Source organism: Phyllobates terribilis, unplaced genomic scaffold (genome assembly GCF_046119375.1).
Source record: "Phyllobates terribilis strain yellow unplaced genomic scaffold, ASM4611937v1 Scaffold_1__5_contigs__length_1240528914, whole genome shotgun sequence".
Taxonomy (NCBI): Eukaryota; Metazoa; Chordata; class Amphibia; order Anura; family Dendrobatidae; genus Phyllobates; species Phyllobates terribilis.
In genome coordinates, this window is record NW_027362761.1 from 391,101,683 (window position 1) to 391,113,860 (window position 12,178).

At 46.3% G+C, this 12,178-nt stretch overlaps 1 protein-coding gene across 6 annotated transcripts in view; it reads right to left on the reverse strand.

Annotated features, from left to right (window-relative positions):
* CTXN3 (cortexin 3) overlaps positions 1-12,178 on the reverse strand; it is a 207,239-nt gene that overhangs the window by 59,187 nt on the left and 135,874 nt on the right. For 2 of the 6 annotated variants that reach the window (XR_012251423.1, XR_012251422.1), the window contains one exon: positions 11,868-11,951. The exons of the other annotated variants lie outside the window; for them this stretch is intronic. The gene's annotated coding sequence lies outside the window, so the exon portion shown is untranslated. Of the gene's footprint in view, positions 1-11,867; positions 11,952-12,178 lie in introns of those variants that run through there. 6 annotated transcript variants of the gene reach the window in all.

Here is a 12,178-nt window from a genome sequence, read left to right on the forward strand (position 1 = left end):
CATGCCGTTTGCATGGATTTATATAGTGTGACCAAGTTGACAAGCACTTTCCAAGTGATGCTATAATCGCTTGGAAAGCGCTTGTCAACCCGCATGCGGAAATGCATGTGAAGAATGCTTCACATCCGCATGTCCCTGGCAGGAAAAACGCATGTACAATCCACATGCGTTTTTTCTGCCAGGAGAGATGCAGAAATGCTCAGGAAAAATCCGGAGCATTTCTGCATCGTGGGAACATAGCCTGAAGCAATTCACACCAGTTTTCTGGTCAAACTACTTACCTACCGGCCAGGTATATAAAACTCTGTTTTCTCCGTCACACGGATCACATATACGTTGTCAGAAAATACTGCATTTTCTGGCCTCCATTAAAAATTTCCTTTAGTGTGTCAGTGAAGCAATTCACACCAGTTTGCTGTTCAAACTACTTACCTACAGGCCAGGTATTTAAGACTCTGTGTTCTCCGTCACACAGATCACATATACGTGGTCAGAAAATACTGCCATTTCTGGCCTCCATTAAAAATTTCTTTCAGTGTGTCAGTGAAGCAATTCACACCAGATTGCTGTTCAAACTACTTACCTATAGGCCAGGTATTTAAAACTCTGTTTTCTCCGTCACAAGGATCACATATACGTTGTCAGAAAATACTGCCATTTCTGGCCTCCATTTAAAATTTCTTTCAGTGTGTCAGTGAAGCAATTCACACCAGTTTGCTGTTCAAACTAGTTACCTACAGGCCAGGTATTTAAAACTCTGTTTTCTCCGTCACACGGATCACATATAAGTTTGCTCCAAACTCAGTCATTTGTAGTGAGCGTGGAAGAAAATGTCCTCTATTTAAGATGGGCAAGGCACGTGGCAAGGGACGGGGAACTGGACGTGATGGTGCATGCAGAGGCCGAGGACAAGGCCGTGGGCAAGCTGAAATTGTGCCACAACAAACACCCGCATCTTCTCGCCTGACCTTCCTGTCCCAATTCCTAGGGGACCGCAGCACACCACTATTGAACCCAGAGCAGTGTCAAAAGGTTGTTAGTTGGATAGCGGATAATGCTTCAAGTCACTTAGCCACCACCACCACCACCCTGTCTTCGACATGGTCAAGTCTCAGTAGCTGTGAGTCTGGACCACATACTCCTTACCCTGATCCTCCTTCCTCCCACCATGCCGAGTGCCCGGAGACAACTGATCCCACGCTTGGACACTCTGAAGAGCTGTTCACTTTTCCATTTGTAGATTCGGGCCTCTCGCCCGGTCCACTTGAAGCGGGGCAAGAGGAGATCGCCAAATATTTGAGCAGCCACGGTCACACGAAGGCGACGGTGGGAAAGTGTCACAAGAGGTGGATGATGGTGAGACACAATTGCCAGAAAGTCAGGAGGAGGACCAGGGTGAGGAAGTGGAAGATGAGGTGGTGGATGATATAGTAAGTGACCCAACCTGGCAGGAGGACATGCAGAGCGAGGACAGCAGCACACAGGGGGAGGGAGGCAGAGCACCCCAACAGGCAGGAAGAATCAGTGTGGTGGCCGAAGACAGAAGGCAGGCAACCGTTCCCCATATAACCAACAACAAGGAAGTTGCCAGTAGAGATGAGCGGTGTTCGACTAGAACTGTTCGCCAATCTCAAATTCGAGCTGTTTTGGGCGGTGTTCGAGTTGTTCGACGAACCCGAACGATTTGCAAAAAATTCGGCTGTTCGAGGTTATGTTCGATAACTGTTCGTGCACCAAAAGCGTGTCCTGCATGTCTGGTGCTATTTAGAGCACCTATCATGCAGGGATTGTCTGCCACTCACTGTAATACCACAGCCATGGTGGTTGTGGCATTACAGTGATTGCCCAAATCGATGGGAACAGTGCCAACAGTGAAACATGAAAAGCCGGCAATTCAGCAGCGGCATACACCGGTACCCGACAATTTAGAACCGAAAGAATAGAGCTTCACACATAGATTAGATAGATATAAACATGTCAGCCACATATATACGAAGTACAGTGAAAGTGCTGCTTACTGTACTTGTCATTTAGCGTAAAGGATTTATCAAAAAAAATAATAGTGTTTTTATGCACCGTCTCTTTAAAAAAGCCGGCCGGCAATTCAGCATCTGTACCCGACAATTTATAACAGACAGAATAGAGCTTCACACATAGATTAGATAGATAGAAACATGTCAGTCACATATATATGAAGTACAGTGATAGTGTTGGTTACTGTACTTGTCATTTAGTATTAAAATAAAGGATTTATTATTAAAAAAATTGGCGTGGGGTTCCCCTTAATTTTAGGCTCTAGCGGAGGTTAAGCAGACAGCTGGGGCAGATGTTTGAAGCCTGGGAAGGGGGTAATACCCACGGAGCTTCCCAGGCTATTAATATCAGCCCCCAGCTGAATACATAGCCTTTACTAGCTATTAAAATGGGGGACCCCCCCAAAAAAATGACGTGGGGTCCCCCCTAATTTAATAGCTAGCAAAGGCTAGGCAGACAGCTGGGGGCTGATATTAATAGCCCAGGAAGGGAGCCATGAATATTGGCCCCCTCCCAGGCTAGAAACACCAGCCGTCAGCCGCCCCAGAAATGGCGCATTCATAGGATGCGCCAATTCTGGCACTTAGCCTCGCTCTTCCACGCTGCCCTGGTGCGGTGGCAGGGGGTAATAGGGCTGGGGTTGATGTCAGCTTATAATGCCAGCTGACATCAAGCCCAGGTTAGTAATGGAGAGGCGTCTATAAGACACCCCCATTACTAACCCCATAGTCAAAGTTAAAAAAAACACAAACACCCAGAATAAAGTCCTTTAATTGAAATAAAGACACAATTCTTTATTGTTCTAAATTAAACCATACTTACCATCACGCCCATTCCAGCTGAAGCCAACGATCTCCTGTAATAAAAATAAAATAATAAAGCAACCTCATCCTTACCTTTCCATGGTTCCCACGACAGCTTCAGCTCTGCTACATCGAGATGACAGGCTGGACCGCAGCAGAACTCCGCCATCCAGCCTGTCATCCCGCAGACACTGAGAAGAGCAGGCATGCTTGCGCTCCACATTGTCTCTCTGTGACGGCATAAAGATGAGCCGAGGTCATGTCCAATGAACTCGGCGCACCTCATGCACGTCACTTACAGCGTGGGAGAATTCTCACGCTGAAGCGCTGAGTGCAGGAGAATTTTCCCACGCTGTCAGTGAGGTGCATGAGGTGAGCTGAGTTCATTGGACATGAGCTCACCTCATGCACGTCACTGACAGCGTGGGAGAATTCTCCTGCACTCAGCACTTCAGCGTGAGAATTTTCCCACGCTGTCAGTGACGTGCATGAGGTGAGCCGAGTTCATTGGACATGACCTCGGCTCATCTGGATGCCGTCACAGCGAGACACTGAGGAGCGCAAGCATGCCTGCTCTTCTCAGTGTCTGCGGCATGACAGGCTGGATGGCAGCGTTCTGCTGCGGTCCAGCCTGTCATCTCGATGTAGCAGAGCTGAAGCTGTCGTGGGAACCATGGAAAGGTAAGGATGAGGTTGGTTTATTATTTTTCTTTTATTGCAGGAGATCGTTGGCTTCAGCTGGAATGGGCGTGATGGTAAGTATGGTTTAATTTAGAACAATAAAGAATTGTGTGTTTATTTCAATTAAAGAACTTTATTCTGGGTGTTGTGTTTTTTTTAAATACTTTACTAGAAATTCATGGCGGTCATGTCTAATACTGGCGTGACCCCATGAATTTTGGGCTTGGGGCCAGCTGATAATACCAAGCTGGCCCTAACCCCTTTATTACCCAGTGAGCCACCGCACCAGGACCCTGGATGAGTTGGGTACAGCGCCAGAAGATGGCGCTTCTATGAACGCGCCATTTTCCGGGGTGGCTGCGGACTGCAATTTGCAGCGGGGGGGGGGCCCAGAAAGCTTGGGCCTCCCTGCGCTGCAGATTCCAGCCCCCAGCTGCCTAGTTGTACCTGGCTGGACACAAAAATAGGGCGAAGCCCCACGTATTTTTTTTTTAATTATTTCATGAAATTCATGAAATAATTAAGAAAAAAAGGCCTTTCCTATATTGTTGTGTCCGGCCAGGTACAAATAGTCAGCTGGTGGTTGGGGGCAGCCCGTTCCTGCCTGCTGTACCTGGCTGGACACAAATATAGTGCGAAGCCCCACTTCAATTTTTTTTAATTATTTCATGAAATTCATGAAATAATTAAGAAAAAAAGGCCTTCCCTATATTGTTGTGTCCGGCCAGGTACAAATAGGCAGCTGGTGGTTGGGGGCAGCCCATTCCTGCCTGCTGTACCTGGCTGGACACAAATATAGTGCGAAGCCCCACTTCAATTTTTTTAAATTATTTCAGGAAATTCATGAAATAATTAAAAAAAAAATTGACGTGGGGCTTCGCACTATATTTGTGTCCAGCCAGGTACAGCAGGCAGGAATGGGCTGCGCCCAACCACCAGCTGCCTATTTGTACCTGGCCGGACACAACAATATAGGGAAGCCCTTTTTTTCTTAATTATTTCATGAAATAATTTAAAGAAAATTGACGTGGGGCTTCGCCCTGTTTTTGTGTCCAGCCAGGTACAACTAGGCAGCTGGGGGCTGGAATCCGCAGCGCAGGGAGGCCCAAGCTTTCTGGGCCACCCCCGCTGCAAATTGCAGTCCGCAGCCACCCCGGAAAATGGCGCGTTCATAGAAGCGCCATTTTCTGGCGCTGTACCCAACTCATCCAGGGCCCTGATGCGGTGGCTCACTGGGTAATAAAGGGGTTAGGGCCAGCTTGGCATTATCAGCTGGCCCTAAGCCCAAAATTCATGGGGTCACTCCAATATTAGACATGACCACCATGAATTTCTAGTAAAGTATTTAAAAAAAACACAACACCCAGAAAAAAGTCCTTTAATTGAAATAAACACACAATTCTTTATTGTTCTAAATTAAACCATACTTACCGTCACGCCCATTCCAGCTGAAGCCAACGATCTCCTGAAATAAAAGAAAAATAATAAAGCAACATCATCCTCACCTTTCCATGGTTCCCATGACAGCTTCAGCTCTGCTACATCGAGATGACAGGCTGGACCGCAGCAGAACGCTGCCATCCAGCCTGTCATCCCGCAGACACTGAGAAGCGCAGGCTTGCTTGCGCTCCACAGTGTCTCTCTGTGAGGGCATCCAGATGAGCCGAGTTAATGTCCAATGAACTCGGCTCACCTCATGCACGTCACTGACAGCGTGGGAAAATTCTCCTGCACTCAGCGCTTCAGCGTGGGAGAATTCTCACACTGAAGCGCTGAGTGCAGGAGAATTCTCCCACGCTGTCAGTGACGTGCAGGAGGTGAGCTGAGTTCATTGGACATGAGCTCACCTTATGCACGTCACTGACAGCGTGGGAGAATTCTCCTGCACTCAGCGCTTCAGCGTGAGAATTTTCCCACGCTGTCAGTGACGTGCATGAGGTGCGCCGAGTTCATTGGACATGAACTCGTCTCATCTTTATGCCGTCACAGCCAGACACTGCAGAGCGCAAGCAAGCCTGCGCTTCTCAGTGTCTGCGGGATGACAGGCTGGATGGCAGCGTTCTGCTGCGGTCCAGCCTGTCATCTCGATGTAGCAGAGCTGAAGCTGTCGTGGGAACCATGGAAAGGTAAGGATGATGTTGCTTTATTATTTTTATTTTATTGCAGGAGATCGTTGGCTTCAGCTGGAATGGGCGTGATGGTAAGTATGGTTTAATTTAGAACAATAAAGGATTGTGTCTTTATTTCAATTAAAGGACTTTATTCTGGGTGTTTGTGTTTTCTTTTAACTTTGACTATGGGGTTAGTAATGGGGGTGTCTTATAGACGCCTCTCCATTACTAACCTGGGCTTGATGTCAGCTGGCATTATAAGCTGACATCAACCCCAGCCCTATTACCCCCTGCCACCGCTACAGGGCAGCGTGGAAGAGCGAGGCTAAGTGCCAGAATTGGCGCATCCTATGAATGCGCCATTTCTGGGGCGGCTGACGGGTGGTGTTTCTAGCCTGGGAGGGGGCCAATATTCATGGCTCCCTTCCTGGGCTATTAATATCAGCCCCCAGCTGTCTGCCTAGCCTTTGCTAGCTATTAAATTAGGGGGGACCCCACGTCATTTTTTTTGGGGGGGTCCCCCATTTTAATAGCTAGTAAAGGCTATGTATTCAGCTGGGGGCTCATATTAGTAGCCTGGGAAGCTCCGTGGGTATTACCCCCTTCCCAGGCTTCAAACATCTGCCCCAGCTGTCTGCTTAACCTCCGCTAGAGACTAAAATTAAGGGGAACCCCACGCCAATTTTTTTTAATAATAAATCCTTTATTTTAATACTAAATGACAAGTACAGTAATCAACACTATCACTGTACTTCATATATATGTGACTGACATGTTTCTATCTATCTAATCTATGTGTGAAGCTCTATTCTGTCTGTTATAAATTGTCTGGTACAGATGCTGAATTGCCGGCCGGCTTTTTTAAAGAGACAGTGCATGAAAACACTATTATATTTTTTAATAAATCCTTTACACTAAAATGACAAGTACAGTAAGCAACACTGTCACTGTACTTCATATATATGTGACTGACATGTTTCTATCTATCTAATCTATGTGTGAGGCTCTATTCCTTCTTGTCTAAATTGTCGGGTACCAGTGTATGCCGCTGCTGAATTGCCGGCCGGCTTTTTTAAAGAAAGCGTCTTCTGAGCAGTTTGTCAGCTTTTGGACACCTTTGAAGGTGTTTTCTATGTGTTTCTATGTGTTTTTGTTTGCCTGCCATTGGTTTTAACGGTGTTCGACGGTGTTCTAAGGTGTTCGACGAACAGTTCGACGAACAGTTCCTCGAACATCCCGGTGTTCGACGAACCGAACCGAACCCGAACACTATGGGGGTGGCTCAACACTAGTTGCCAGTACAACTGTTAGGTCTTCCCGAGTCTGGTTGTTTTTTAAAGATTCTGCCGATAACCCCAAAAAGGCCATTTGCACCACCTGCCAGGCCAGCATCAGCAGGGGTGGCAAAACTAGCAGTCTGACCACCACCAGCATGATCAGGCACATGGCAGCAAAGCACCTGACTTTGTGGGCCGAACCCCAGGGTCCAGGAACAGTGTCTGCAGGTGGCATCATTGCTTCTTCCGCTGTAGTGCATGCAAGCCAATCCCCTGTGTGATGTCCCCACGCATTGGAACTCTACACTGCAGAAGGAAGGATTTGTGAGCAGAAGAGGGCAGTTGTTGAGTGCCAGCATCAACAAGGCCATCGGTATTCAGTTCAGACTCCACACATAAGACCTCAGGAGTGGACATGGATGTCAGACATATGTACCATCCTCCAAAACTTTGAGGACTCCACAAAGATGGTGAGCGGTGATGACACCATATTTAGCGTCACAATCCCGCTTCTCTGTCTTCTGAAACGCTCTATGCTCACAATCAAAGAAGATGCATTGCAGGCAGAGCACGATGAGATGGAGTAAGGAACCATACAGGGTGATTACTCACAGCCAAGCCTCATCTCATCCCAACATGGATTGGGTGACAATGAAGAAGAGGGGGAGGAGGAAGGACAGGAGCTAGTTTCATGCACTATAGACGGTACTACCTGCACAACTGTCATACCGTCTGTTCAGCGTGGATAGCCAGAGGACAGAGAGGAGGAGGATTAAGAGAACATGGCCAGTCATCCTCTTGGTGAGGACACGGAAGTCTTGCCTGTTAGTAGACTGGAATGCATGGCTGAGTTTATGTTACGCTGCCTTTCCCATGACCCTCGCGTTCTCAAAATTTTGGGTGACAGTCATTACTGGTTGGTGACACTTCTAGACCCACGCTACAAGGAGAACTTTATATCTCTTATTCCTGAGGTGGACAGGTCTACAAAAATGGGGTTGTACCAGAAAGCCCTTGTTGGGGAACTATTAAAAAAATTCCATCTAGAAACGCTGGCGGCAGAGGGCACAGTTCATTGGACAACCAAGGAGTACAGACGAGAGAGACACAACTTTAATCCAGCAGAGGCAGGGTAACACTGTCAAAGTTCTGCGAGCGTTTTCTCAGACCTTCCCATCACACAGGCTCTGAGGCGCGGGGTACTCTCACAAGGAGTGCAAATTTTTGGAAGATGCTGAGGGAGTACCTTGACGACCACACCAACATCCTCTGTGATTTCTCTGTGCCTTATAATTATTGGGTGTCCAAGTTGGATACGTGGAATGAACTGGCTCTCTATGCCTTGGAGGTCATGGCCTGACCTGCCGCCAGCATTTTATCAGAGCGGGTTTTTAGTGCCGCTGGTGCAATTATAACTGATAAGCGCATCCGCCTGTTAACTGAAAATGCTGACAGGCTGACTCTTATTAAAATGAGCAAGGGCTGGATTGGGCCAGACTTCTCAACACCACCGAATGATAGCGGCGTAACATAAACTCAAATCCAGTGTCTTTTCTTGGGAGGTGTATTCCCATGCACCTTTTCACACCCAAACATGGGTATACGCTTCCTGATTTTGGCTATTTGCTCTTGTCCTCCTCCTTCTCCTCATCCTCCACCACCATATCACCAGGGTGACTGTGGTCCATGATGCAAAACCCACATAATTTTTTTAAAGGGTGTTTATGATGCCCGTAAAAAAAAAGTTTTTTATACACTATGTTTATGTATACCCCTCAGGGGTAAATGTTTGTCAGCCCATACACTTAGTGCATGGGCATTACAAGTATAGGAGGCCCGCTCCTTTCTAATGGGAACATTTTTTTATGAGGCACTCCTCCACATCTCTTCCAAGGGGCATTGAAGTGCCTCCAAATTTTTGGCATCCCTTGCATTCACTGCATAGCCCAACACTCTGTGAGACTCTCTCCTTTCTAATGGGAATTTGTCGTAATTGTGGCCCTGCTCTATGTCTCTTTAAATTGTTAGTGGGTTTTTTCCTAAAATTGGTTAGCCGTTGGACTCACTGCATACCCTATAACTGTATAGCAGACTCTCTCCTTTCTGATGTGAACATGTTGTACCTTGTTACTGTGGCCCTGCTCTATGCGTCTTTAAAATCTTAGTGGGGTTTTTCCTAAAATTGGTCAGCCGTTGGACTCACTGCATACCCTATAACTGTATAGCAGACTCTCTCCTTTCTAATGGGAATTTGTCGCACCTTGTTACTGTGGCCCTGTCTATGTGTCTTTAAATTCTTAGTGGGGTTTTTCCTAAAATTGTTCAGCCTTTGGACTCACTGCATACCCTATAACTGTATAGCAGACTTTCTCCTTTCTAATGGGAATTTGTCGTACCTTGTTACTGTGGCCCTGCTCTATGTCTCTTTAAATTGTTAGTGGGGGTTTTTCCTAAATTTGGTCAGCCGTTGGACTCACTGCATACCCTATAACTGTATAGCAGACGCTCTCCTTTCTAATGGGAACATGTCGTACTTTGTTACAGTGGCTCTGCTCTATGTGACTTTAAATTCTTAGTGGGGTTTTTCCTAAAATTGGTCAGCCGTTGGACTCACTGCATACCCTATAACTGTATAGCAGACCCTCTCCTTTCTAATGGGAACATGTCGTACTTGTTACTGTGGCCCTGCTCTGTGTGTCTTTAAATTCTTAGTGGGGTTTTTCCTAAAATTGGTCAGCCGTTGCACTCACTGCATACCCTATAACTGAATAGCAGACCCTATCCTTTCTAATGGGAACATGTCGTACTTGTTACTGTGGCCCAGCTCTATGTGTCTTTAAATTCTTAGTGGGGTTTTCCTAAAATTGGTCAGCCTTTGGACTCATTGCATACCCTATAACTGTATAGCAGACTCTCTCCTTTCTAATGGGAATTTGTCATTACTGTGGCCCTGCTCTATGTGTCTTTAAATTCTTAGTGGGGTTTTTCCCAAATTTTGGCAGCCCTTGCAGTCACAGCATGGGCATTACCACTATAGGAGACCCGCTCCTTTATAATGGGAACATTTTTTTTTTACTGAGACCCTCCTCTATGTCTCTTCAAAGGGGTATTGGGTTGCGTCCAAATTTTTGGCAGCCCTTGCAGTCACTGGATACGCAATAACAGTATAGGAGACCCACTCGTTAATAATGGGAGCAACAAAGCATAGCCGGCTGATGGCTCTCTAACAATAGCTAGGACCGACTTCTGGCCTTTTAAGAATAGTAAGGGCTGTCTGATGGCCCTATAAAATAGGCTTTTAGACTTTCAGAGTACCTCCATCATAAATAAAACAGGATGTGTCTGATGATGTGTCACACACCACATTGCCAGATAAGGTTGTAAAATGTTAAAATGACATTTCCCGGTGAATGCATTTGTCTTAAAAAATAACGTAAAAAAAACAAAACAATAGGATCTTTCTTTAGTATAAAAAACAGCATCACAAATTTAACCTCAATGTAATCACATTGTTCAGCTCCTGCACCTCCTCCTCCATCTCCGAAATGACCACATCAGTCACAAGATGACAGCACTGCAGCACTGCCTTGGCCGAGCGGCAACAGGCTGTGCTGAAGATAGCATGCTTAATGCTTAATTGACAAATTGCCCAGCGCTGCAAAGTTGTTGAAAGCTGTAACACAGCAGCCTGATCTGTGGCTCTCACCGCTGAACATACAGCCAGGCATGGTCATGTGTGACAATGGGCAGATCCTGGAGACAGAGAAATGACAGCCAGATTAGATGCGGTTTCCCTCTATGCCAGTCCTTTCACCGAGCTAAATACAACTCTCAGCAAAAAAAGCTGTGGACTGGCTCCGTACCGTCCCTGGCCACATTCACCTGTTCACGTGTAGGCGGTCCTTTTCAGTAAGTGCACTGGAGAGGGCACGGGTAATGTTGTGGGACCCGTGCTTGTGGAAGGCGAAGACGATACCGGGAAAAATAGTGGCAGCTGGGGACCAAGTATGGACACCCGGCCACCGCCGGCATGAGGTTATGAAAAGCTTCCGCCTCCACGAGCCTAAAAGGCCACATTTCAAGTGCAAGCAGCTGTCAAAAATTTGGCAGTATAGTATTGCAGCCTGTGGGTGGGTGGCTGGCTACATACTTGCGCTTGCATTCTAAGGAATGGGGTAGGGACAACTGAATGCTGCACTGGGACAAGGACGTGGACGGTGATAGTTGCAAGTCTGCAATGACAGGTGCATGGCGGGAGGCATCTTCGCATGCGCCAAGGATCACTTATGATGGGCACACTTTTAGGCAGTGACCTGGGAGTCAGAAATGCTTCCAGAGGTCTTCCCCATGCTGTTTCCATGTCTTTTCAGCACTGTATGCATGTGTCTGATGATGTGTCACACACCACATGGCCAGATAAGGTTATAAAATGTTAAAATGACATTTCCCAATGAATGCATTTGTCTTTGTTGAAAGCAATGCAAAAGTGCAAAAATGCATCAAAAACGCTACGTGTGAACATAGCCCAAGGTGTGGAGGAGTATTTTTGGTTTTGGTTATTTATTTTGCCTTATATACAAGTCATTACCCTGGAAAGGATGTTTCTTAATATATTTCCCAGGAAAATCCATTTTGGTTTTGTTTTTGTATGTTTTATTGTGAGTCCGTAAAAGTGGCGTAATACTCTGACAACGTTGTTGACAGCAGTGACCTGGGAGTCAGAGATGCTTCCAGGAGTCTTCCCCATGCTGTTCCCATGTCATTTGAGCACTGTTCCCATCGATTTGGGCAATTTTTAGGCCCTCTGTAGACTGCCGGGGGAGCCGCCTGAAAAATGCTCGAGTTTCCCATAGACTTACATTGGGCTCGTTGCTCGGGTCGAGCACCCGAGTATTCCAATTTGCTCGACCCGAGCAACGAGTACCCGAGCATTTTAGTGCTCGCTCATCACTAGTTATTACCTGTTGGATCCGATCCCCACCGATCTGATCTTGATGACCTTTCCTATAGAAACTTGATTTTATCAGATGTCATCTTAGTACTTTCTTCTCACCACAAAACAAAGAGTAAAAAGGAAAGCAGCAATCATTACATTTGTTCTCCCAATACATAAATGGATTTGAAGGGTGTTTATAAAAAGACTGAGAGCACATTAAGGAAATTTTTCGATTGCATGGCTACATTGTCAGCTTTACTAAACACACATTTTAACTTTTTCTTAACAGCAGGCAACTGGATTATTAGTATTAGTGAAGTATGAAAAGTTTTCACC